Genomic DNA, 25,865 nt, shown 5'->3' on the forward strand with positions numbered 1-25,865 from the left:
TTGAAAATACCATGGGAACAGCTTGGTTTCCCGGCCAATGCACCAGTGTAAATTCGGTCCCATTTAACCTCAGAACCTGCACCAAATGGGTCCAAAGCACCCCAGTGGGTAACCAAGCTAATCCCAACAGGTAAACATCACCACAGAACATTACTACAGATGAGATTGTAGATTGAAACTCTTTTAAAGGCTTTATTGCGGAACACTCAGGAAAATACAAAATAAAGAAAGTGGCATGGTGGTTATATGAGCATTAGAAATTCTCTCTCCAATCACAGGGAAAGAGAATACAACAAAAATAGAAGATAAATAAAAAAAAATTGCAATTGCCAAAGCTGGAACTATGAACTTGGCCAATAAGATAACAGCTTGAGCTTCTAACATTGTTATGACTCCTCTTTCCAGCTTACTCCTGTTTACTACTTGTGGTTCAAAGGTAAATGAAAACAATTCAACCCATGTGTTAACCCTCCCATTACCTCCTCCTGCTTCTTACTTGAATACAAAAACTAATGCTGAAGCATTACTAAGTTCCACTAGGCATAGGAAGAGTAGAGGAAGGAGTTGGAGTGAACAGAAAACTCAAGACTTGAGTTGTCACCTCTGAAGATGGGATTCCAAATTCCCTCCTCAGATACAACCTCCAAGTCCCAAGCTTAGAAAACACTCCAAGTCCCAAACCCAGAAATCATTCCAAGTGCCACTCCCAGAAATCATTCCAACTCCTAAGCTCAGAAATCATTCTAGGTCCCAAGGTCTAAGACTCTAAAGAGGTCCATAGTTACTAAATCCGTGGGTCTGATGGCACGGAAGAAAGAGGGAAGTGCTGCTGCTGCTGCTGCAGCAGCAGCAGCAGCAGCAGCAGGAACAAAAAGCACCACCCTGGAGCTCCCATTCCCTGGGCTTTTATACCCCTGCTTTGGCCAAAGGTGGGGCCTAAGGATCAATGAGGCAATCAGCCTCCAATAGAAAATGGGGTGCACATGGTTAGAGCATTTGCTCACCAATCAGAAACAAGGTGTCCCATCTATCTACTATAATTTCATGTGTCTGGCACCATTACAAATGGGCTACTTTGAAATGTCCCAACATATGACCCAAAGTCTACCATTTGGGCATGCTATCTTGATTGATGCATTTCTGTTTGGTATATCTTCTTTGAACTCCCGGTCATCTTTGGCCATTTTTGGTCATATCCACCCAAACGCCTCCTCCTAGTTGTTGCTCGTGTTCAGGGCTACACTTCCCTGCCCAACTAGCATCGAGTAGGGACATTCTCTTACCAGCAGGTGTACACCACAAGGAGTCAAAATAGTACTTTTCCTCCTCTCAGGAGGCATCTGAGCATGCCCATTTCTGCTGTTCATCTCACTTAGACACTTTGCCAGCACGTCGTGGCCTTGAGCAAGCTCTGTGAAGCCGCTTGTAAAGACAGCTGCATTTCCCCCCCCCCCTTCTTCAAAGACAGTCCTGAAAAATCTCAGAGTCTCAGTTAGTGAAATAGCATCATTTCGTATAGAATCAAACTTCATGGCCTTCTCGCCCAGGGGTCAAGAGTCTGGAATATAAAGCTGGTTATGAGTCTGGGGTCTTCTAGGGGCTCTTCTTGTAGGCCTCTCCCAGATTAAATCAGCCATCTTTACTCTTTGTTAACCCTCTTCAGTACCAGATTAACAGTGCAACTCCACCTCCCTTTCTATTCCTCCTGTTCTTTTTGAACCAGTTCTATCTTTCAACTGCTGTATTCCAGTCATGGGAGTCATCCCACCAAGTCTCAGTTACACCTATCAAGTCATAATTTCCCTCCTGTATTAAGAGTTCAAGTTCGTTCTGTTTGTTTCCCATACTCTGGGCATTAGTATATACAGTAGACATCAAAGACCATGTGCTTTATAGTCTGGCTTTCTTCCAACATGAAGGTGATGTGCTTCCTGTTTGTCTCAGCATCTGTTAGGCAAAGATATACTGCCATTATTATATTTTTATTCATTTTTTCCTCCAAGGAGCTCAAGGTGGTGTACATGTTTCTCTCCCTCCCACTTCTTATTCTCACAACCTGGTAAGGTAGGTAAGTTTGAGAAAGAGTAACTGGCCCGAGATCACCCAGTGAGTTTCATAGCTGTATGGGGATTTCAGACTGTGTCTCCTCAATCCTAGTCTGACATTCTTACCTTCCCCCATGAATTTGCCTATCCATCAAAAAAACTATCTAGTTAATGTTTAGTACAGCTGTGGTATTAGTTTCTAGGAGCCTGTTATGCCTTATGGTTTTTTTTACTGAATATATTAACCATATAGATACATATTTTAGAGGGGGGGAGTTGTAGATAGAAAACAAAGGGTGAGGAGGGGAGAGAGAGAGAACTCCAAGTGGATCCTGACAGATGGTTCTAGAAAATGAACCTGTCTTTGGCACTATGAATGTGCCCTCAGGGGTTTTCAGTCTCTCTCCTTCCATATCCCTGTTTTCATTTTCCTCTCTTACTTGCTCCTTGCCACTTCCTTTCATTTGCTCTAATTTAAATGAGAGCATCGAAAAGATGCACTTTGGGTTTAATAAGTAACTAGGTTGCTAATTCCTTGGATTTGAAATCGACATTTTCCATACAGCATGGGTTAAAAGCAGGAAGAAGCCTGCTTCTATCTCCTCCCCCGCCCCCCCCTTTCCATTCTGTGGCAGTCACTGGCCTTGCTGGGCTGCTATCAAAAATTCAGGGGTGTGTGAGGTGTGTGTGGAGGGAGGGGGACAGGAGGCAGAGAGAAGTTGCCACTTTGCAGACAAAAATAACAGATGGTTGTTCATGTTTGTCTCACTCCAGGGGCCTTATAACAGTGTGGAAGGTCCAAGAGAATCTGAATAACTTAAAAAAGTGCACACATGCATCATTTATAGTTTAAGAGATTAAATTCCCCCCCCCACTGCTTTTTAATTTTTTTTAAATAGCTAATGAATTTGATGATGCCCATAGATTTCCTGAGACACTTGGAGGACACGTTTGTTTTCCAAAGCAAGTTTTAATTAATTTTTCCGCCACTCATCCACAAATTTAGCACTCTTCTGTTGCAAAACAAGCAGCTTGCCACAGGTGGCAGGGCACTGATGTGACTTTAAAAACATCTCTCCCCGCTGCCAGCCTAAATAAACATGTTTCTTTTATTTATGAAGGCATTACCCAGTATGCAATTCTCATTCTCCCTCTGTAAAACTGTAGAGCGTGAAAAGTAAAATCAATGTATGTGCCAATGTAAGAGGTGAGGAAGACTAGAGCAAGTGTGGTTATATTGCATAATTTTGAATAATATGTAATACCCAGGCAAGAAAGTAATGTGAATGCTAAGGATCACAGCTTCATTTTGGTCTTAGCATACATGTCCTCAGCCTGAACTTCACACTATGATAGCATTATCAATAGCAGAACCATTCTTCATACCCTGATATTTTAAGGCCTACACATGACGGGGTAGTTTGTTTATTCACATGCCTGTTGCAATTAAGCCAAATAATTAATGGGGCTTAATGGGGGTGGGAGGGGTTGTCTAATTTTACAACAAATGTATATGTGGGTGAGGTGAGCAGAAATTTCCCCCATTTACCTTGCTACTCTCAATCACTAGAAGCATTTTTCTGATATTTCCAGTATCAAAGCCAGGCTGGGAGAAAGTAGCTGCCACAGCAGAACAGAGCAAAGTGTGTGTGTGTGTGTGTGTGTGTGTGTTGGGGGGGGGTCACCTTTGCACATACATTTTGTTGTAAAAATTAGGCCCTGTACCCACGGTTCAGAGCTAAACAGGTTAAAACCCAGAACCTGTTTGAAGAACATGTTAGGGAGTAAAAAATCTCAAGAGCCTCTCCTAAACCTCCTAATAGCTCTGTAGCACATGCATCTGTGCTAGCCTCAGCCAGGGGGTTATATCCAATGTTAGTCATAGAATCATAGAATAGTAGGGTTGGAAGGGGCCTACAAGGCCATCGAGTCCAACCCCCTGCTCAGTGCAGGAATCCAAGTCAGAGCATCCCTGACAGATGGCTGTCCAGCCTCGTCTTGAACGCCTCCAGTGTGGGAGAGCCCACCATCTCCTTAGGTCATTGGTTCCATTGTTGTATTGCTCTAACAGTCAGGAGGTTTTTCCTGATGTTCAGCTGGAATCTGGCTTCCTATAACTTGAGCCCATTATTCCGTGTCCTGCACTCTGGGATGATCGAGAAGAGATCCTGGCCTTCCTCTCTGTGACAACCTTTCAAGTATTTGAAGAGTGCTATCGTATTTCCCCTCAGTCTTCTCTTCTCAAGGCTAAACATGCCCGGTTCTTTCAGTCTCTCCTCATAGGGCTTTGTTTCCAGTCCCATGATCATCTTCGTTGCCCTCCTCTGAACCCTCTCCAGTTTGTCTGCATCCTTCTTAAAGTGTGGTGCCCAGAACTGGACACAGTACTCCAGATGAGGCCTAACCAGTGCTGAGTAGAGGGGAACTAGTACTTCCTGGGATTTGGAAGCTATACTTCTATGAATGCAGCCCAAAATAGCATTTGCCTTTTTTGCAGCCACATCACATTGTTGGCTCCTATTCATATCCTACTTAGAGTATACCCACTGAATGGGACTTAAGTTAGATTTAGATGGGATACAATCCAGGGTCTCCAACATAGGGTCCAATGAAAAGTCTTTTGTGGTGGGGGCACACACTTTCTCTCCATCCCATACCCTGGGGCAACTGGGTTTGCAGTATGTGGGAGGAGTGTATGTGCTTCTCCCTCAATGGTGCTCCAGATTGCAAGCCTTACAGAAATCAGTGGAAGACCTAAGGAGAAACATTGAGAGGGGATGTATACCTTCCCCCGACCCACTCCCTGGGGCAACTGAATTGAGTGCTGGGGGCAAATGTGCTTTTCTTTTCCAGTATTTCTCCCCCTTCCTTCTCCTTCCATAGATCTTAATGGAAAGAACCATCTCAATTCATTTCTATGAGAAAAAGAGATGGGGTCTACACACAATCAGGGATGATGGTGGAATAATGTTTCCCTTCATATCGTACAAACCAAAGCAATGGTCCAGTTTCAACACTGTACGAGTGCTTTAAAGCAATGGATTCCTATGAAGCTTCATAAGACAATATAACCAGACTATTTTTGTAGATCCACAAACATTAAAAAGGCAAGGAAATTGTTTAAAATAATGGAAAGAAAAAGGGAATAGTATGCGGTTAGGATGCTAGCCCCTCCCTTTCCAAATTTATTTATCTCATTTTCATGGTCACTGGAGGCAGCTATGGAAGATAACCAGATGTTCAAGGATCTTTGTCTTTTCAAAAATTGAATTCGAAGGACCTGCATCTTAGCAACAACAGGCAATATTTAGAAAACCCTTTGTTAACCTAAATAAAGACAGAGCATTTATATGCACAAACAAATCCAAAAACCTCATATAAAGTTCCTCAGGTTTAAGGCAATGTTGAAGCAAAGCATACACAGTGCATCTTCCATTCACAGTCCCTTGTTGCCAGAAACAAGCTGTTAGCAGAACCAGTAAAAAACAGCTCTTAGACAACATAAGAAGGCAGCTGAATAATGTACATAAGAAATTGGTGCCAAGCTAGGAAACGGCTCCTTTAAATGAAAGGAAAGAATATTTCCCTTGCCCCCTTCCCTCTTTCAGATTAACATGAACACCTTCCCCCCTTGGTTTTTCCAAGCCCTATCAATATAACTGCAAATGTTCTCTGAGGATGTTCTTCACACAGAATAGAATCCACTGTGGGGAAGCAAGAGCAAAACATCTTTAGGAAAGAGCACAGACTTTGCTTAATGAAAATGACAGCATTAAAAATAAAACGGTTGCCCTTTTGGGGGAAAGGGGTTTCTTGCTAAAAGGATTGCACTGGAAGGCCTGATTCTGATCTCTTGTTCATGCCAAGCTTGCGCACACACAAACACAGACCACATTTCTCCCGTGATTAAGCTTTCCAGCAGCTGAGGATCGAGGTGTCTGCATGCTATCTCGCTGGCAATGAGCCTTGTTTGTGTCTAGCAGGGTTTTTTCCCCCATGCAATGAGAAAATACAACATTTCGGCAGTGTACAGGAATCCTTTACATGCTTCTGTTGCATCTCTCCTGGATTTTGGGTATTCATTACCAGAGAGAGCCTTATTGTCTTAGACCTTTGTGATTTGTTTAGAACCTTGTAAAATGTTTCCCTGGTGATGGAATCTCAAAGACCTGGTTTACACAGACAGCAGATAGGATAGCAAATGAGTTCCTGGACTGTACCATTTTGAACCACAGCAGTTGGGGAATTGTATGGATGAATGCTTCCCCATAAAAACAAGTAAGGGAGCAATCTTATGGCCTAGTGGGCTAGATGGCCATAGGATATGCTGTTTTCCGGGAACCAACCTCAGAGCCCACCCTCCGAGGTCAGTTCCCAGAGAACCGACCTCCCCCCACTTCTGCGCTGCCTCTGAGACAGCACAGAACAGTCCCATCCTCCTCAATCGTAAGAGGAGTGCGGAGTGGCTGAAAAGGGGCATTCTAGGGGCGTTCCAGGGTGGGGAGGGTGGAAATGCCTGTACGGCACATCCAACGTGTCATACAGCAGCCCCCTCCTCCACTCTGCCCTCCCGCGGCCAGACAGCTGCAACTGGCTGCCTAGCCAAAAATGCAGGACAGGAGAAGTGCGGAGTGAACGATCCCCTCCGTGCTTCTCCTGCCCTGCTTTGGATAGGTGGTCACCTCCAAGTTCAGAGGCGGCCACCTATCTGGATAGGATTGTGCCCTAATTCTTGCACATACAAAACTAGCATATCACAGAAAAGGCTAAGGCTAGAACTCTTCTCCCTGATATCTAGTTTTATTTCATGCTGGGTTGGAGGGGTATATGAAGGAGCATTCAGTCATGCTGCATGGTACAGCCCAGGAGCAATTTTACCAACTGAACTGTTGTTTGTGTGAATGAGGGCCGAATGTACACATAGTAGTTATACTGTTATCATAACTATTGGTGCCCATTGGTGCCATGTATACCAATAGTTATGATAATGGTATGATAATGTTATAACTGCTGTGTGTAGATTCAGCTGAGGTTGAGGGTTTACTCAATTATTTAGGGCTTTTACAAATATAATCCAGGTTCAGACATGTGAACGTACTCTCATTTTCTTGTAGGTGCACAAGATCCACATACATATTTTTCTGCTTCATGACCATCAGAAATAATTTTTTCCTGGTATTTAAAGCTCCCCATGCCTTCTGAAACCCAAAACACACTCCTTAGTAGCCCAGCCAGAACTGCTGAAGCATGTAGCATTGTTTTTTGCAAGTGTCATGGGAGACTGTGGGATATTGCTTGTGATCCCACTGGTGACAAGCAACGCACTTCTCACTACCCCATGCTCAGCAGTTCTAGAGCTGATTCAGAAAGTGTGTGGGGTGTGTGTGCGTGTGTGTGTATGAACCTGCCTGAGCTCTAAGATCAGCCCTGGCAGTCCTGTCCCAGGTCCCACCAGTACGGTCCATCAGGCTGACGCACACAAGAGACAAAGGGCCTGTCTTCATGGGTGATTTGCTGTGGATTGGGACAGTTTGGAGGTCCTTTGGGGCACATGATGTCGTGGCATCATGTGCCCCAAACCTGTGAGGAAGCCACATTTTTGCAGAGTACTTTTACTTTGTTGTTTTTCTTTAATTTGGTTCTCCTGCAGTTCAGCTGTTGTGTGCCCATCCCTCTGCTTTAAATTCGGTATGATTGGGTGTTCCCAGGGGTGTGTCTTTCACCTGGCTGTAACCTAGGTAACTAAAGTAACTCGCCTGCCTTTCCAACCCCAGCAACTGGTGTACATAAGCTCCCTGCCTCTGGTACTGGAGGTAGCACATAGCCATCAAGACCAGTAGCCATTGATAGCCTTCAACACCTGGATGTTTCAGTCCACTTTTAAGTGAACATTAATGCTGGTCTACATTTTATAAGCTGTAGTTTTAACTATTGCTGATATTTTAATTTTATTGTTTTGTATTGCAATGAAAGGTTTATACTGTTTTAGTTAATTGTATTTATATTTCTATGGTTTTATGCTTTTCACTTTGTAAACTGCCTTGAGAAGGCTTCACTTTGAACAGTGGTATTAAAAATTATTATTGTACTTATTTTATTTAAGTGAATGATGAGTGCCTGATATGTTTGAGCATGATGTGCCCCAGAGAGCCCCACTGATGCTGAGCAAAGCTTGGATGGGGTTGGAGTAATCCTCTCAGCATCTACCAGAGAAGACATATTGCCTTCCACAGAGTCAATTATAAGGAGAAGTTGAGTTCTGCAGGAACTTCTACTCAGTGGAGTTTCATCCTGCTCTTGTCCATGTGAATGTGACAATTGTGTGATATTTAATGCCATGACCATTAGCTAGACACACACTGGAGGATCAAACAGTATGAGCAGGTCTCTGATGTCATGCCTCATGGAGCAGCTAACAGTTGCATTGGCGCCTTAGTTTTTCACTACATTTACTTTCTGAAAATGTGCTTGCAGCAGCAAGTCAGTTCACTTCTTTGAAATGTCAAAGTCTTGCAAAGGTTCTGGGGCAAAACAATAGTGGAGTTTGGGATTAGTTCAGTAACAAGAAACACATGGAAATATTAAATATGTGAGAGACTATGGGTTTGATCTTGAATTCATCATCTGCTCTCCAATGTGCTTCACTGTTCCCAAAATACAAGCAAAGTCATAAAGCCTTTCTACATGAGGCTTTTATTGTTCACTCGTGATTGTTCATTCATGGTAGTTTGTGGGTCTTTTACACAATGTCATCCTTCAGGGCCTCTCCCTCTCTTTGCAGCCTTTTCCCTTGTGTTTTTTTTTTTTTAATCCAGGAAAGTATATTATTTAGAAATGGCAGAATGAGACTCTTGTGTAATTGTGTAATTCCATTATACCACAGCGCCATCTAGTGGTTGTGTAATGAAATTTATAGAAAGGCAGAGAAAGAAAAACCCTGGGAAAAAAGACACATGTAAAGGAGCTGATCTTAATTCTACAAAGAATCTGAAAGCAGAAGCCTTGATAAAGGTGTGAATTAAAAGCCTCTTGTAGAAAAGCCCATACAAGGAGCATATCCTCCTGTTTCACACAATCTGGAAGCACATACAAAGAATAAATAGAAGAGGGGATTGCCTAATGCCCGCTGTTATAACCCCTGACCTCCACACATTCATCTTTCCTTTGTGAACAGAGTCCATATGTGTGTAACGTGCACACACCTAGGCTCTCTCCCACTGAGGAGCTCACTTTTTGAAGTGTCCCAGGTTGTGTCTGAAGGGGCTGCACCAGCCTTCCCCAGCCTGGTGCCCGCCAGAAGTCCCACAATCCCCCAGCTAGCTATGCTGTAGGGCACCAGCCTAGGGAAGGCTGGTCTACACTCTCATATCAACTAGTGATGTACTAACTCTGCTTAGCCAGGCTCAAACTGGGCTGTAAAATGTTTCCACCAAACTTGGAAAATGCCTCCATTCTTTGAAACCGACTCTGTGCCTATTTCAGACCCTGTGGCACCCTGATGTTGTCATTCAGAGCGCAGCAGGTTATGAACTTTCCCAGTCCCCACATGGGCATCCAACAGCCCTCTGCCCTATGCAGGATCAAACGAAACATTAACTTTAATATATAGCAGGCACCTAAGACAGCAACCCTACGGTCCCTGGGAGAGCACCCCAGGGACCATGGGATGACTTGGAAAGCCCCTCCAGGGTTGGAAACAGTGCTAAAAGAGGCTGGCATTTTTTGTATTTTGGATCTGGCCCCTTTTGCCCCCAGCCCCACCCACCCCTGGAATGAGGCCGCGAGAGCATCTCCAAAATGGAATGTGGCCCTCTGGCTGAAAGATTTTCAACACTCCTGCATTAGACAGAGGATGGAGAGAAAGAGGCCCGCCTCCCTTCCTGCAATGCCAGGCCTGTAGGAAAAGGTAAAGGGGTGGGGAATAGGCTTTTAGGGGTGTGGGTGGGTGGCAGGCAGGCAGAGGCCTACATTTCTCTCTGGTTTGCATGTTAACCCAAGCTACAGAAGAACGTTTGAGGATGTAATGCTTGTGTCACAGTGAGGCAAGCTATACAAATTACCTGGATTTGTCCTTTGGGCTGTGCTCAGGTAATGTTTGAAACCTTCACTAATCTCAACCCACTGGCTCCATTCAAACACCCCCCCCCCACCACCAAAGGAGCTGCTTCTCTTGATGGTGGTGGGGATGTTTGAATGGGGGAATGTTTCAGACACCGGTCTGTTCCGCGGGCCACACATTTTTAGCTAATCCAGGTTAGGTGGCTTGAGTACTTATGCTAGGCTGAATAGCAAACATGTCAATGCCGTGGTATCTCTTGCTTTGCTCAGAATGGAGGATAGATTTTGAAACGGAAGTGAAATGAGAGATATCAAGATAGAAAGTTTTTGGTGCATTGACGAAGATCAGATTACCAGAGAAGTACTGTAGATATAACCTGATGGTGGTTTCATTAGGAAAAAAGGCAGGATAGAAATGTAATTAATAAATAAATAAATAAATAAATAAATAAATAAATCAGCACCCCACGTCCCCTAAAAAGCAATGCTTTTTACTGGAAGCAGTTCACAGCTGTGAATCATCATGCAGAGCAACTTCCCCCAACCTGGCACCCTCCAGATATGTTGGACCACAACTCCCATCATCTTAGCCTGTAGGGTGGGGTGATGGCATTTGTAGTCCAACACATCTGGAGTGCCCCAGGTTGGGGAAGGCTGGTGTAGAGATCGCATGAAGTATGCGCCTGAGTGACTCAGCTCTTAATGTTGGCCTGAAGAGACCAGTTTGTGCCTCTAGTTATACACAGTGGTAGTGGATAGACAGTGCAGATGCAGAAGACTGCAGTGTCCTGTGTCAGCAAAATAGCTGTGAATCTTTGGGCTGCCTTCTAGCCTCATGGAGAAATGTAACGTGTGTAAATAGCTGTCATTTCCCATTGCGCAGTGACCACTTGGCTTTCAGCACAGTCTTGGCTGCAGGATGACCAAGCCACCAGACATTAGGTTTATCTGACACACCGGTTGTTTTCTTACTTAGCAAAATGTTCTGAGCTTGGTGTACAACAAAATGGCATGGAAATCCACAAAACCCAGATTTTTTGTACCTGCTTTGTTCAGATTTGACACTCGCACACATAATGGAAATCTCTGGGGTTCCTTAGATCAGGATCTCCTCCATATGTACCTAACTGGCTGAATGAGCCAGATTTGCAGTGGGGAGGCTGTGCTCCTGACTGCAAGCCCAGATGGAGAGCTGAGAGGTGGTGGCTACTGTTGACAGTCACTGAAATTGCAGACAGACAGAGAGAAAAAGAAACGTGGCATACGCAACTTCAAGGCAGCTCCAAACAACACAGCAGCTACACTTATCCAGAGGGAATGTGCCCAAATTCCTGTTCATATTCCTGTTCTTTTAAATCTCAATTCTTTTGTATTTTCTTCTGAGATGATTGTGATTTTATTGCATATGCTTTTCATCTATACTGTAAGCTGCTATGGGAGCACTTGTAGCTGTTGTTCAGTCGTTCAGTCGTGTCCGACTCTTCGTGACCCCATGGACCATAGCACGCCAGGCCTTCCTGTCCTGCGCTCTCTCCCGGAGCGTGCTCAAGTTCATATTAATTGCATCGGTGATGCTATCTAGCCATCTCATCCTCTGCCGTCCCCTTCTCCTTTTGCCTTCAGTCTTTCCCAACATCAGGGTCTTTTCCAGAGAGTATTCTCTTCACATTAGGTGGCCAAAATATTGGAGCTTCAGCTTCAGTATCTGTCCTTCCAATGAGCACTCAGGGTTGATTTCCTTTAGGATGGACTGATTTGACCTCCTTGCAGTCCAGGGGACTCGTAAGAGTCTTCTCCAGCACCACAGTTCGAAAGCATCAATTCTTCGGCGCTCAGCCTTCCTTATAGTCCAGCTCTCACAGCCATACATTACTACTGGGAAAACCATAGCTTTGATTAGACGGACCTTTGTCGGCAAGGTGATGTCTCTGCTTCTTACTATGTTGTCTAGGTTTGCCATAGCTTTCCTCCCAAGGAGCAAGAGTCTTTTAATTTCATGGCTACAGTCACCGTCTGCGGTGATCTTGGAGCCCAAGAAAGTAAAATCTGTCACTGCTTCCATTTCTTCCCCTTCTATATGCCAGGAAGTGATGGGGCCAGATGCCATGATCTTAGTTTTCTTAATGTTGAGTTTCAAACCAGCTTTTGCACTCTCCTCTTTCACCTTCAACAAGAGGCTCTTTAGATCCTCTTCGCTTTCTGCCATTAGGGTGGTATCGTCTGCATATCGGAGGTTGTTGATAATTCTCCCAGCAATCTTAATTCCAACCTCTGATTCATCCAACCCAGCATTTCTCATGATGTACTCTGCATATAAGTTAAATAAGCAGGGTGACAATATGCAGCCTTGTCGTACTCCCTTCCCAATTTTGAACCACTCGGTTGTTCCATGTCTGGTTCTTACTGTTGCTTCTTGACCCTCGTACAGGTTTCTTGTACCTGTACTTGTATGTAGCTGAGCAGGATATAAATCTTCTGAATCAGCAGTGGGCAGAAGATAGATCAAGATCTATTGGTAGATCTCTGGGTGATTTGTAGTAGATCAGCAAGGATTACTGACTCCCAATGTTCTAACAATAGCAACAACTGAATATCTTTTTTCTCCTAAGATAGGTTGCTAAAAAAAAATGTTTGGGAAAATCAGGAATGGAATTTTATGTGATAGGATTTGTGAGCTTGGCTAAGCGTGGGGTCACCTTAATTCTTAGTTAGGTCCATCTGTGCCACTATTTTGCATCTGGCTCTGAATGGTGGACCTCAGGGTTTGAGTAAAACAAAAGTAGATCCCACAAGGCTAAGGTCTGCCCACCCCTGTTCTAAAGAAACAAACAAGACAGGAAACCTAATTTGGTGTGATACTGTCATGTACATGAGGGTTAAAGTCCAGTATAGCTGGAGTTGAAATTAATTTTCTTTCCCCCAGGCATTTTACATCTGTATTTTTGCTACCCCCACAGTCCACTGCTGTAAAATAATGTAAAAACAAAAAACCAAGATTTGGTATTTGTTGGCGGATAATATTTATGGTAATCATCTGAAAATAAAATTAAAGGTTGGAACAATTCTAATCAGCCTAAGCATACTGCTCTAGGCAAACAGAATCAACGACTAGGGGCCAAACTAAATGTTCCTTTAATCATGCATAAGTGAGCTATGCATGATTCTCTCCCCTACTCTCCTGCTAGCGCACACAGTCCTGGTTCAGATTGGGACCATGACACTTAGAGGAGAGTTTAAGCTTCCACCACTCCGTTTTTTGCCTGAAATTCCACCACTCCACCCGGGTGTTAAAAAAAAGAAAAGAATAAAAGACTTCATTGGAATTAGTGGCAATATTTTTTCTTTTTTTTAGCCCCCTGCAGGGTGTGTGTGGAATTTTGACATGAAAGTGGGGGTGGGAAGAAGCTTCAACCTTCCCCTCCTGAAAGCTCATTATCAGCTTTCTTCACATGGAGCTTTTATCCTGCAACTGAGATTGATCCTTCATGGAAGTTTGCCTCCAAGGCATCTCCTGCACTAAATGCCCTTTGTTCTGTTTTTAAATAGATCGCAGATAATGAGCTATCAAATTACCCGTTGTGTTCCATTTGAGTTCCCTCCATGAAAAGAGGAAAAGTAGCAAGAAGAGGAACTAGACCAGTGAAACATATGGAAGATTCGGACATGGGGAGAAGGAGGGGGAAAGGGGGGGGGAGAAGCGGGTGAAAAAGGGAGTCGTTGTGATCCTACATTTAAAATGGAAGCAGAAAGTCCCGTTTTAAACGCAGGATTTTAGGCTGGTGTAGAGATGCCCATCTGCGATCTATTTAAAAATGGAACAAAGGGCATTTAGTGCAGGAGATGCCTTGGAGGGTCACAGCGTCATGTAAAGAGCCCACAGACTTCCATGAGGGAGTAATGTCAATCGCAGGATAAAAGCTCTGTGTGAAGAAAGCCTGAGTGTGAGCGCTTATAGTTGCAAGAAGCTTACTAGGCAAAGTGCCAGGAGACTCTCAGTTCAAGCCACAGAGATCAATTTAATGGGAATGGAGGGAGAATTAGGGCTGCTCTCAGCCTGTCCTCCCTCCTAGATCAGACCTTTGTCCTCCTGTGAAGGTGAGTGGAGAATTTCTGCAACCTTTGCAGGAAGCCCCATGGGGGCAGCCATCTGTTTTCCATACAGTGTTGCTGGGAACCATGCTATGTCATCATGCAGTGATGTTTCCCGTGCCATTCTTAAAACTAGCTGGCAGCTGAATTAAACAGCTTGCCCTTATTTAAAATAAAAAGAAGGGCAAAAAACAGAGACTACTCAGCCACCTCATCAAACAGTGAACATTCCCCCACCAAATGTTATTTTCCCCTACCTGACTGTTGCTCCCTTCCCCCAACCTTTGGGAAAGGGTTCACCCCTCCACCAACCTGCCCATCGAAACCACTGAACATCCTGCTGGCTTCTCTTTCTTCAAATTCCTCTGCAAAATTCATTTTTCCCTTGAAATCTTTGGCACAGTTTCTCAGTTGACTCTCACAGCAACTCAGGTGGTGACTGCTGACACAAAATGAGCCAAAATGGGGTCACTGAAAAACAAGGGAGAGATATTAGCATGCTCCAAGGAACCCTGAGGTTTGCAGAAGTGCAAAAACACCTTCTAAAATAAAATGCTCAGGGGGCAACCCCCACCCCCCCAAGCCCAATAAAGGGTTGATGACACACTGCAATATTTTGTTGCAGGTTTCACTTCTGGAGAATCAGATAATCCTGAGGTAAAAAAAAAATTCATGAATGTTATGTAAATAGATAAATATAGATGTTTTCTGTGAGATAAGATTATGTGATACGCAAACAGATTTTGAGGTAAAAATGTTGGGAGCTTGCCTCAAGCCAATGTATGTTGTGGCTTTTAGTTGACAGCTTGCAAGAAACAGCTATGTTACAGTTGCTGTGGACAAAGAAGTAGCTATCAGCCAAGAGGGCACAGTTATGTCCAAGACACTAGAAGTCCTCTGTTTTTATACAGGACAAGGGCATCAAAAAGATCAGGCATGGATAGGTCCAAGGGTGACCATTCCATCCTCACTCACTTGGTCTTTAATTATAGCCTAATGAACTATCAGACTTCCAGGGTGTAACTCTTGATTAGATGGAGGAATGTGGCTGAAAGGTATAAAAGACCAGGTACAGCACTGTTAGAGTTTAGTCTGAGTAGTAGAGTTGGAGTCAGTCAAGACTGGAAGAGATTAATAGGGAAGGTACTTGGAAAGAAGAAGCCAGAGCTGAAAAAGCTATGAAAGCTCGGAGGGGATAGCAGAATGGCAGCAAGCAGAGTTTGTCAGCAGGAACTGTTCAGAAGAAGATGTCCAGAAAGGACAATGGAGAAATCACTAAGGCAGAAGCTCAGGGGAGCTGCAAGGACAGGGAAACATCTAAACATTCCTTCAAAAATACTAAAGCCAGATTAGTCAGCTCTAAACAGTTGAGCTCAAGAAGATGTGGGGTTTTCAGGGAGCAGCAACTGGGGGAAAACCCTTCTTCTGTGCTGAATCTTCACCAAGTTGACTCTGACCAGAAGAAATATTTCAAACTAAAACCTCTGTACAAGTCTATGAGTGCTCACTGGGGAAGAGTTAGAAACAAGGAAACTGGTTAATAGTATTGGTTAGGGAAGTTACCTAGTTCAGAGGGATAGATCCTTCTTTAATCTTATGGTAACCTCTGTACATTTAAACAAGGACTGAATTAAATATAATTTTAATATCCAACATGCTAAGTAGTTCTTTATGATAGAAACACATTTAAATAAACGGTATTATATGTGGTTCACTTTAAACAATATCCTGGTCTGTCTATCTCATGCCTAAAGCCTAACCCAGCTACTGTAAAAAAAAGGTGGGGGCAGGAGAAGGGATTTTTCCAGAGATGGTTGGTGGTAGCAGGTGAGAAGGGATACGAAGCCGGTGTATTCACAGTGCAGGGTGGCATATTGATAGGTTTAAATAAAAAGAGGAAACATCACAGTTTGTGTACGGGCAGTGACATAATATAATAATATAATATAATATGCCACATATAGTGATGGTGGGGGAAATAGTATTAATATTCCACACATGGTGTTAGAATAGTGGAATCGAAAGAATAACCCTTCACATTTGGTGACTGATCAGTGGGATTATCTCTCACATTTAGTAGTGTGAGATATAATTCATCACAAGGTATTTTTATTTAGGATTTATTTTATTTATTTTGTTTTTAATTCACCTAATAACTAATATTCTCTGGGCAGATTGCAAAACATTGGTGACAGTGGCAGGTTTCCTAAAAGAGGATCCACTACAAATTTGTGGTGAGCGGTGGGATTGTAAAGCCCAAGTGCCACATCATTACTGAAACTAACAGTTCAATTGTATACATGTTCACTCTGAAGTTCATCCCACTGTGTTCAATGGGGCTTACTTTCTACTCAGAGTGTTTAGGATTGCAGTCCAAGTCAGTGTAATTGAACTAAATGCATATTGTGCCCTTGTTTTCTCTCTCCTCTGTTTTCTTCCTCTCCACTCTTGCCTTCCATGTATTGAATTTTATGAGGTAAGTTCCTTGGGAGCAATGACCTATCTTTTTGTCATTACTCTGTAAAGCTTATGCCCCTGAATAGCCAGGCAGCCAAAGGCATAGGGATTGAATTTCACTGTCTCCTTAGTTCAGTCTTCTCTAGCCTGATGTGTTGGACTGCAGCTTTTACAATCCTCAGCAAGCATGACCAATTACTGTTGTAATCCAACACAACTGGAGGCCACCAGGTTGGGGGAGGCTGCTGCAGTTTGTCCTCCGAATAGTTCTGCGTGTGTCATCTACACCATCTCTCCGACAGCATTGATAGCAAATGCACCTTTCTCTCTTGAGCTTTGTTGTTTGAATGCACAGAGATGATCATATATAGTTGCCAAGAAATGAGGAGAAATTAGAATGGGGGGGGGGAGTGGGGGAGAGAGAGGGAGAGAGAGAGATGTCATTATGCAAATTATTTAACAGTGGAAATGTATGTAGGGATTTTCCTCCAGTGTAAGCATTGCTGCTTTTGTTGTTTTACCACCTTTTCTACTTCTGAAACTGTGTAGCTGATACTGCTTGATTGTGGCTTGTGAATTGGCTTCTGACAACAGAAGCTGCATTTCCAACACTTGGGAAGCCATTTGCCTAATAATGTGGCACAACTAGGAAGATGTAAATCAAGACAGTTTTCACAACTGTTTCACCCTCAGCTGACTGAGAAAGGGAGGGGCCTTAGCCAGTCTTTGAGATTCTTCAGATCCTTTTTGTTGTTTTCCTCAATATTCCTGGTTGAGGGGGATATACGGGGGAGGTTTATTACCCACATCAGTTTGAAATGAAGGATCCCTCTTGCAGAAATGGATAAACTTAAGAAGTTGGATCCTCCTCCTGCTGATTCTTAATTGTTTCTTAACATCATGATCCATAGAAAATACCATCTATCTTTGTCATTTGTAGCAGATTCATGAATGTCCAAAATTACGTAAGAACATAAGGAGAGCTGTGCTGGATCAGACCAAGCATTCTGTTTATACAGTGGCCAACCAGCTGCCCACAGGAAACTCACAAGCAGGACATGTGTGCAACCCTCCTGCCCATGTTCCCCAGCAACTGGTATACATAGGCATACTGCCTCTGATGGTGTAAGTAGCATATAGCCATCAAGACTAGTAGCCATTAATAGCTTTATTCTCCATGAATTTGTACAGTCCCCTTTTAAAACCATCCAAATTGGTGGCCATCACTACACCTTATGGTAGTGAATTCCATAGCTTATGCGCTGGGAAGTGTGAAGCACATCCTTTTATCTGTCCTGAATATTCCACCAATCAGCTTCATGGGAAGACCCCAAGTTCTAGTATTAAGAGAGAGGGAGAAAAATGTCTCCCTATCCATTATCTCCACACCATGCATAATTTTGTACACCTCTATCATATCTCCCCTCACTCGCCTTTTAAGCCAAACAGTCCCAAATGATATAACCGTTCTTCATATGGGAGTTGCTCCAGCCCTGTGGTCATTTTAGTTGCTCTTTTCTGTACTTTTCCCAACTCTACAATATCCTTTTTAGGTGTGGTGACCGGAACTGTACACAGTATTCCAAGTGTGGTTGCACCATAGATTTGTATAAGGGGAGCATGATCTTGGCAGTTTTATTGTTGATTCCTTTTCTAATTATGCCTAAGATGGAATCTGCCTTTTTCACAGCAGCCCGCACATTGAATCACATTTATCATTTTGATGCCACTCTCCTAATTTGGAAAGATCCTTCTGGAACTCTTTGCAATATCTTTTTGTTTTGACCACCCTAAATAATGTGGTGTCCTCAGCAAACTTGGACACCTTACTGCTCACCCCAAATTCCAGATAACTTAGGTGCGAGTTGAAATGCATTGGTCCTAATACAGATCCCTGTGGGACCCCACTGTTTACATCCCTTCATCGGGAGAATTTACCATTTATTCCTTCTCTCTGCTTTCTGTTCATTAAGCTTTCATATTTTATATTGTTTTATGTTGTACATTGTGGTTTTAATTTTTGTGAACTGCCCAAAGAGCTTCAGCTATTGGGCTGTATAGAAAGGAAATAACTAAGGGTGCAATCCTATTAAGTTAGGCGGCTGCCTCCGAACTCAGAGGTGACTGCCTATCCAAAGCAAGGCAGGAGAGGCACAGGGGAGGAGGAATCATTCCCTCCCCGCCTCTCCTGCCTTGCTATTTTCCACTAGACAGCCGTTTTCAGCTGTCTAGCTGCAGGGGGGCTGACTGGGAGAGGAGGCTGCTGTACAACACACTGGATGTGTCGTACACACAGCTCTGCTCTCCCCACACTGGAATGCCCCCTGGAATGCCCCTTTTCAGTCACTCCGTGCTCCTCTTCTGAGTGCGGAGGATGGGGCTTCTCTGCACTGCCTCTGAGGCAGCATGGACATGGGGAGAGGTCAGTTTTCTGGGAACCGACCTCAGAGCACAGGCTCTGAGGTTGGTTCCCAGAAAACAGCATATCCTATGGCCCTCTAGACGGTGTCTAGTGGCCATAGGGTTGCTCCCTAAATAAATAAATTTAACCAGTTACTGATCCATAAGAGGACCTCTCCTCTTATTCCGTGACTGCTACGTTTGCTCAGGAGTCTTTGGTGAGGGACTTTAGCCTTTTGGAAATCCAGGAAAACAGTGTTTATTGGATCACCCCAGACTACATGTTTATTGACACTCTCAAAGAACTCTAAAAGATTAGTGAGACAGGACTTACCTTAGCAGAAGCCATGTTGATTCTTTTTCAGCAGGGCTTGTCCTTCTGTATGCTTACTAATTTTATCCTTAATAATGCTTTCAGCCAATTTACCCGAAACAGATGTTAAGCTAACTGGCTTGTAATTTCCCAGATCCCTCCTGGATCCTTTTAAAAAATTGGTGTTACATTGGCCATTCTCCAGTCCTCTGGTACAGAGGCTGGTTTTAGGGACACGATGTATATTTTTGTTACACAATTCTTATCTGAGTTCTTTAAGAACTCTAGGATGGATACAATCTGGTCCTCCTGGTGATGTATTTACTTTCAATTTGTCAATAAGGTTGAGAACGTCATTATTTTCTGTGCTTATGGTTAGCGGCTGAAAAGTGAATTCTATAGAAAATAATGTTGGGCACAATCTCCTAAGAAGTTCTCATGTGCATGTTCCATTGAAATGAATGGGTGTTGCACCAGAAGTCAGTCTTATTATTTATATAGCATTCATATTGTTTGGAGAACTTTGCGGAGCAACATAAACTGAAAAGAAAAAGACAGGTCCCTGCCTTAAGGAGCTTACAGCATAAACCAGGAACATAGGAAGCTGCCTTACTCCAAGCCAGATTGTCCATCTAGCCCAGTATTGTCTACTTCCGCCTTCCCCAACCTGGTGCCCTCCAGATGTATTGGACCACAATCCCCATAATTCCTTACTGGCTGGGGCTGATGAGAGTTATAGTCCAAAACTTCTGGAGGGCACCATGTTGGAGAAGGCTGGTCTACTCTGATTTGCACTGACTCTCCAGGGTCTCTGCTAAAGCCTTCCACATCACCTTTTAGTTAGATGTGCCAGGGATGGAACCTGGGGCTTTCTGCATGCAAGCATGTGGTTTACCACTGAGCTACAGCCCCTCCCCAACAATGAAAGTGGGATAAGTGTAGCAAGGGATGGATGTGAGCAAATGTAGTTGCACGTACATAAGTTGGGATTTAAGCCTAAGGGTTCAAGCAATAAATTTCATGGAAAAGATAGGTTTTGAGTTCATGTATGAATATTTTCAGCACAAAAGGAGGACTTTTGGTAGGGTGAAAGATTTCCTGAATTGACTTCTCCCACCACACATACCTTCATTGTTGCCTGTTCACTGCCTCTTTGGGGTGCTTGCTTCCGTATTGTTCCCCCTGTTTTGTCTTTGTTTTCCTGGTGGATCATTGAGTAACCACATTGTCATCGACTTTCAATGCTACACAGCCAATCAGATTTAACTATATGACAATATTTTGGAGCTAGTTCAGAGTGTGGGCAAAGCTTTCTGCTCTTACTCTGAATGGCCACTTTCAGCCTCTTCACAGCCTGAAAAATCACCCCAAAGGAAGGGTGCTTTTCACAGGCTGCAAATATTTTTGTGCAAAATGCCCCCACCTATTTTTGGCTCAGCCCTAGAACTGAGGAAGCATCTGAAAGAATGGAGAAGTAGCACCGCATAACTATTCCATGAAGGAGTTCTAGGCATGGGGTGGTGGTGTTCAGGGTAAGGGAGAATGGGTGGAGTTGCTTAAGAAAAAGAGCAGAAGGCTTTTGGCTGCTGAGGATGATAGAGTTGGAGGCCTGAAGGTTATAGACAGTTCCCATATATGTCAGAGAGACTTGCATGTGGGAAACTTTCTGATGGATTGTGCCCCATAGTAGTCAAGAGCATCTAAACACATCAGCATCTGCTAAAGAAATCTCTTTATTTTGAGAGTGATCAGTTTAACAAAGTACTCTCTGTTTCCATGTAGTTGGAATTTAACTGGCAGTTCAAAGAGTTTCCACTCACTAGCAATGATGTGGGGCAAACACATCACTTCCAAAAAAAGGAGCAGTGTCATGGCACTGAAAAGACTCAAGCTGCTTAATAATTAAATTCCCTCCTGCTGTCCTTGGTCTTCTTTCCTGACACCACCTCCTTTCTTGGCTTTTAAAAAATGTATTACACAGGATCATTCTTCAGCCAGAGGCTACAAACCCATGTAAATACACTGCATAGCTGCAAGAGGATTGAGCAACTGGAATGTTCCAGCTCAAACAGCATCTGTATTGTACAGACAGGATCCTGCATCTCCTGGCCTTCGTTCCGTGTTATTTGCATCATGTCTCCGGCACAAATCACTTCACTGCGGCAGCCGGCTGGTCGATGTGACTTGCATTCTTAACAGGTATGATACATGATCCCTGGATGGATGGAGGGCTGGATGTGACTAGCATATCAAAATGGCATGACATGGTGGTGGCTGTGTGAGAGTCCTTGGTAATGAGAGGCAAGCCCATCAGCCCTGCAGAGAACTTGGGTGTTCTTTAAGGTCACAGTAACTCTTGTCAAAGCCCTGGTCACTTGAAGAGAATATCAGCCTGCCCACTGACATATACCACCAGTAAGGCTAGGAAAAAGCCTGTAATGTTCGGTGGATAACAAAGTCAAAGGGAACCACAGGAGTCCCTCATATTGTGCAAATTCAAATGCTTTTGTCTGATCTATAATTAGGTTTTATGAATAGAACACTTCACTGTTTTTGTTCTACAGCTTTCAAAAACCCACTGCTGCTTCAGCACAACACATTTTCATCTCCTTTGAAGAAAAATCCCACACTTTGGGTGGAATTTTACATTATAAAGTTCATGGAGTTACTGCTGAAAATGGCAGCCCTGTGTCAATCTCCCCCTGCTCTGAAAATGGTAGCCTGTGCCAATCTTCCCCTGCTCGCTCACTCTGACTTGTTAAACTTACCTTGAGCCCTGACATTATTATGATATGCGTGTGTCCCACATTGGCAGCAACTAATGATATACAGCAAGTGTGTTAGAAGGGCATGGAGTAAATTGTACTGGATGTTACAGAAGAGGGAAGAATTTTACATGGGGCTACTGTTTTCAGTGGCAGCCTCGTGTTCTTTGTAATATGTTGTTCTATGCAAAGAGTAGGGTTTTCTGAGAAGAAGTTCAAAATATGTAGTGCTGAATATATTATGCAGGAGTGGAGGAGGAACTTAGTACATAGCTCCCATTTTCAGCATCTTTGTGCTTTTTAACCTTTCCATGTGATGGTGCTATTTGCAATGGGCAATAAATACATAATTTTGCTCACTAACATATAAATGCAAACTCAGCTATGAAAGGAACAGGAGTCTTGGCCTTGTTTGCTTCAGGCTACTGGAGGTTACACGTACTTAATTTAGCTCTGGGAAGAGCATCTTTTCAGAATTTCATGAGGTCTCTAATGCCAACTCTAATCCCTTCTTGTTGAAACTCAAGCCAGCAACAAATGTCTTAACAAAAAGCAGCACCTTTGCTTCCCATAGTGTGACCAGAGGCAAAGAGGGATAGGGGTCCCGCACCTTTAAGAGTTGGTTAGAAGAGAGTGTTTGGGTGGGGTACACATGCTGGAATTCCCTTTTCTACACAACCATTAGAGCAAGCCCCCACATGCAGCCCCCACATCCTTTATTGCAGACCCTTATAGGTGTTTTGACTCTACCAAATCCCACCCCCCCGCATGCACACTGATTTCCCTGGTGTCTGTGGTCCACTCCTCCCCCAGACACTCTCACACAGATTGCTCTTTCCCCGCTCCTGCTAGCAGTGAAGAAAGAGAGATCTGCATAAGGACTGCTGATGTGTGTGTGTGTGCCCACGCATGCATACGGCCCCGGAGCCAGCATCACATGTGGCACTCAGAGCCGGGAAATGGTTGTGCATCCCTGCATTATAGATACAGAAGCCCCACTCTCTGGTTGCCCTTCCGCAGTGCTCCCTACATTAACCAGAAGCCTTGGCCCTGAGTGTTTTTGTATGATTACAAACATTAAAATGAAACTGTTATTAATATTTGCTTCCTCCTTTAACCTCTCACAACTTTCACCCATCTCCACCTGTCTTCAGTGCAGATACTATAGGTTAGAAGTATGCATAGACCACTTCAGTTGATCCCTGGTCATCTTCAATTGAAGTAAAGCTGAGATCTCAGCTTGCCACAGGGCCTGAGAATCTAATGCTGTTACTCCTCACCCCGGCCACTTCTCTGTACCTCACACAAATCTGCTTGAAGGTTTCCATGGCAGATGTGCAAGGGGCTTCTCAGCAGATAAATCAGTGAGCAGAGAGCCTCTTGGAGGCAGGAAGTTTGAGAGGCCAATGTTTTGTCAAGCTTTGTTTCTTCTTTGTTTCTTCCTTTCCACATTGCTTGTTTGCCAGAGAACTGCTGCATATCTGCTGTGGAATCCCGATGCACTGTAGAAGGGTCTGAGACATGTTCTAGGGTATACAGTCAGTTCATGCAGAGCCAGAGTGGCCAGGTTTCAGGGTCCATCCTGAAGTTTTAAGTGGTTCCCTGTAACCTCAGGTTCTTCAGGGAAACTAATACAATCTCAGAGTGAGAGGGCAGAATCAAGGGGCCAAGCTGTCTACCTCAGCCCTCAAGCGGTTTTGCTGTTCACTCTCTCCCTGCCCACTATGAGGCAGCAGGCATAGCCAAGCTTTTCCTGAATGGCCAAGTGCCATCCTCTGCCCCTACCTGCGAAGCTTGTCTGCCATTACTGGTCTTCTCAGAGTTTCTTGGAATGCACTTTGAAAACCACCCCATCGATGTTGTTTGGTATATGTACAGCTCTGGTATTCTGATTAATTGTGCTGCTCGTAGATATAATTTTGGATTTTGGAGAGTAATCAGTATATGAAAGATATCCTGGGGGGGAAATAGTAAGAAAACTAATGGCTCAGAACATGCAGGCGAAACTAGCAACTTTTCAAAAACGCAAGCCATGTGTACGCTGGCAGATAAATGGATGTTCTGCTCAGAAAAGCCCCTAGCTCTGCCCCCGTGGTACAATAGAACACCACATTCACTGCTGTGACCCCGGAGAGCCAGTCTGGAGGAGATACTGTTTACTTTTTGGCCAAACTTCCAATCAGCCATTTAAATAGGAAATGTGATCTTCGCTGAATGCAGAAGGAGAGGGTGATCTGAAAGACTTATGCTTTTAAAGACCACTTGAGGGAACTCTGAGACACAGGCTTATCGTTGACAAACAGCACTTGTGCTCACCGTGAGAGGAGTGGCGGTGGAAAGGTGTTGAAGAAGTGATAACTGAAACAACTGGAGAATTTCAGGGATGCAAACAGAAAGGGGTGAAAGGAAATCTGTTTGTTTACATTTCTAACATTCATTTTTGTAAATTATGGTGGCAAAATGTCTTGGGACAAATCTCTTTTCCACTGGTGGAGGGAACCACCCTGACTCTCACCATCCGTTATTTATCTCACCAGATATCCCTCACCATTTATTCCAAGAGCTGTCAAGCTGCAACCCAAAGATTACCTTGAAATCTGTGGTCCTAGGGTCAGCCATGGCTTCCCTTGCCCGTTTCCCTCCATCTTTTCATGCACCTCTCCCTGGTATCCTGTAACAAGTAGACTTCCAGGTGTGCTTCCAGGTGCATATCAGGAAGAGGGTGACAGTACTGGGTGAATGGGGAGGGGGAAATGGGGTAGGGTGTGGTTAGATCCCAGTTGGATCTGGGAATTAGAGGTTAGTGGGGTCGTCTTCCAGGTCAGAAAGTATGATTTCCAGCTACCCTTGACCCCAGAGTTTTTCCTTTTAGAAATGAACTAGTGGTTGGATCTAGTATTTTACAAGGGCCCTGAAATAGGCATTTTGATTAATTGGGTTAATGCCATGATTGAACCATTACTTCAGAGAGCCCAGAATGGTAAATTTCTTATGCTTCTGTTGGGTCCGTTAATCAATTTGATTGCCCCCTCCGTTACCACACTTGCTTGGGACACATGTCTCCAAACATGTCTGCAGGATACTTCTCCATGTTCAGGGAATAAGCATTTCCAGAACATGAATGACTGGGGGAATTTAGCTCGAATATGTGGTAGGGAAACCATTTCCCAATATGAACCTGGTTTTATTCTGCTGGAGGACAGGTTGCTGCCTGATGTGTGGCATGACTTTTCTGAGGAAAAAGGGGAAGGGAAGAGGGAATTCCAGTACAATTTGGAGGTAGTTGTAGAAGAAGGCAGAGAGAAAAAGAGATATTACCAGTCCTTCCTGATTACTCTTTTTGGCAACTGGAGGAGAGGATGATGAGTCAAGGGTGCAAGTGAACACCAGCCAGGACTTTAGGAAAGAAAGTGGGGTGCTCAGGGGAGCAAAGAACTCAGGGGAGAGGGGAACTGCTCCATGAAGGGAACTCCTAGTAATGCATCATTCAAATCTGATGGAGCTTGTTGGATTTCAGAACTCTCTGGGGTCTACACCAGGGAGGCTGTGGATGTGCTAAATTGTGCCTTGCAGCGACAATGGACTGGATGAGGGCTAATAAACCGAAACTCAACCCAGACAAGACTGTGATGCTGTTGGTGGGTGGTTCTTGTGATCGGATGGAGGGTGCGCAACCTTTTCTGGAAGAGGTTGCACTCGTCCTGAAGGAGCAGGTTCGTAGCTTGGGGGTTCACCTTG

The 25,865-nt window shown here is 43.9% G+C and overlaps 1 long non-coding RNA gene across 1 annotated transcript in view; it reads left to right on the plus strand.

Annotated features, from left to right (window-relative positions):
* The window catches only part of LOC146350576 (uncharacterized), a 107,192-nt gene that overhangs the window by 31,696 nt on the left and 49,631 nt on the right, over nt 1-25,865 (plus strand). Inside the window, exon 2 of the long non-coding RNA XR_014789319.1 lies at nt 21,344-21,561. This is a non-coding gene — a long non-coding RNA (uncharacterized LOC146350576). The remainder of the gene's footprint in view (nt 1-21,343; nt 21,562-25,865) is intronic.

This window comes from Heloderma suspectum, chromosome 3, assembly GCF_057233095.1.
Source record: "Heloderma suspectum isolate Gila_16-S chromosome 3, 16-S_ref, whole genome shotgun sequence".
Lineage (NCBI taxonomy): Eukaryota > Metazoa > Chordata > Lepidosauria > Squamata > Helodermatidae > Heloderma > Heloderma suspectum.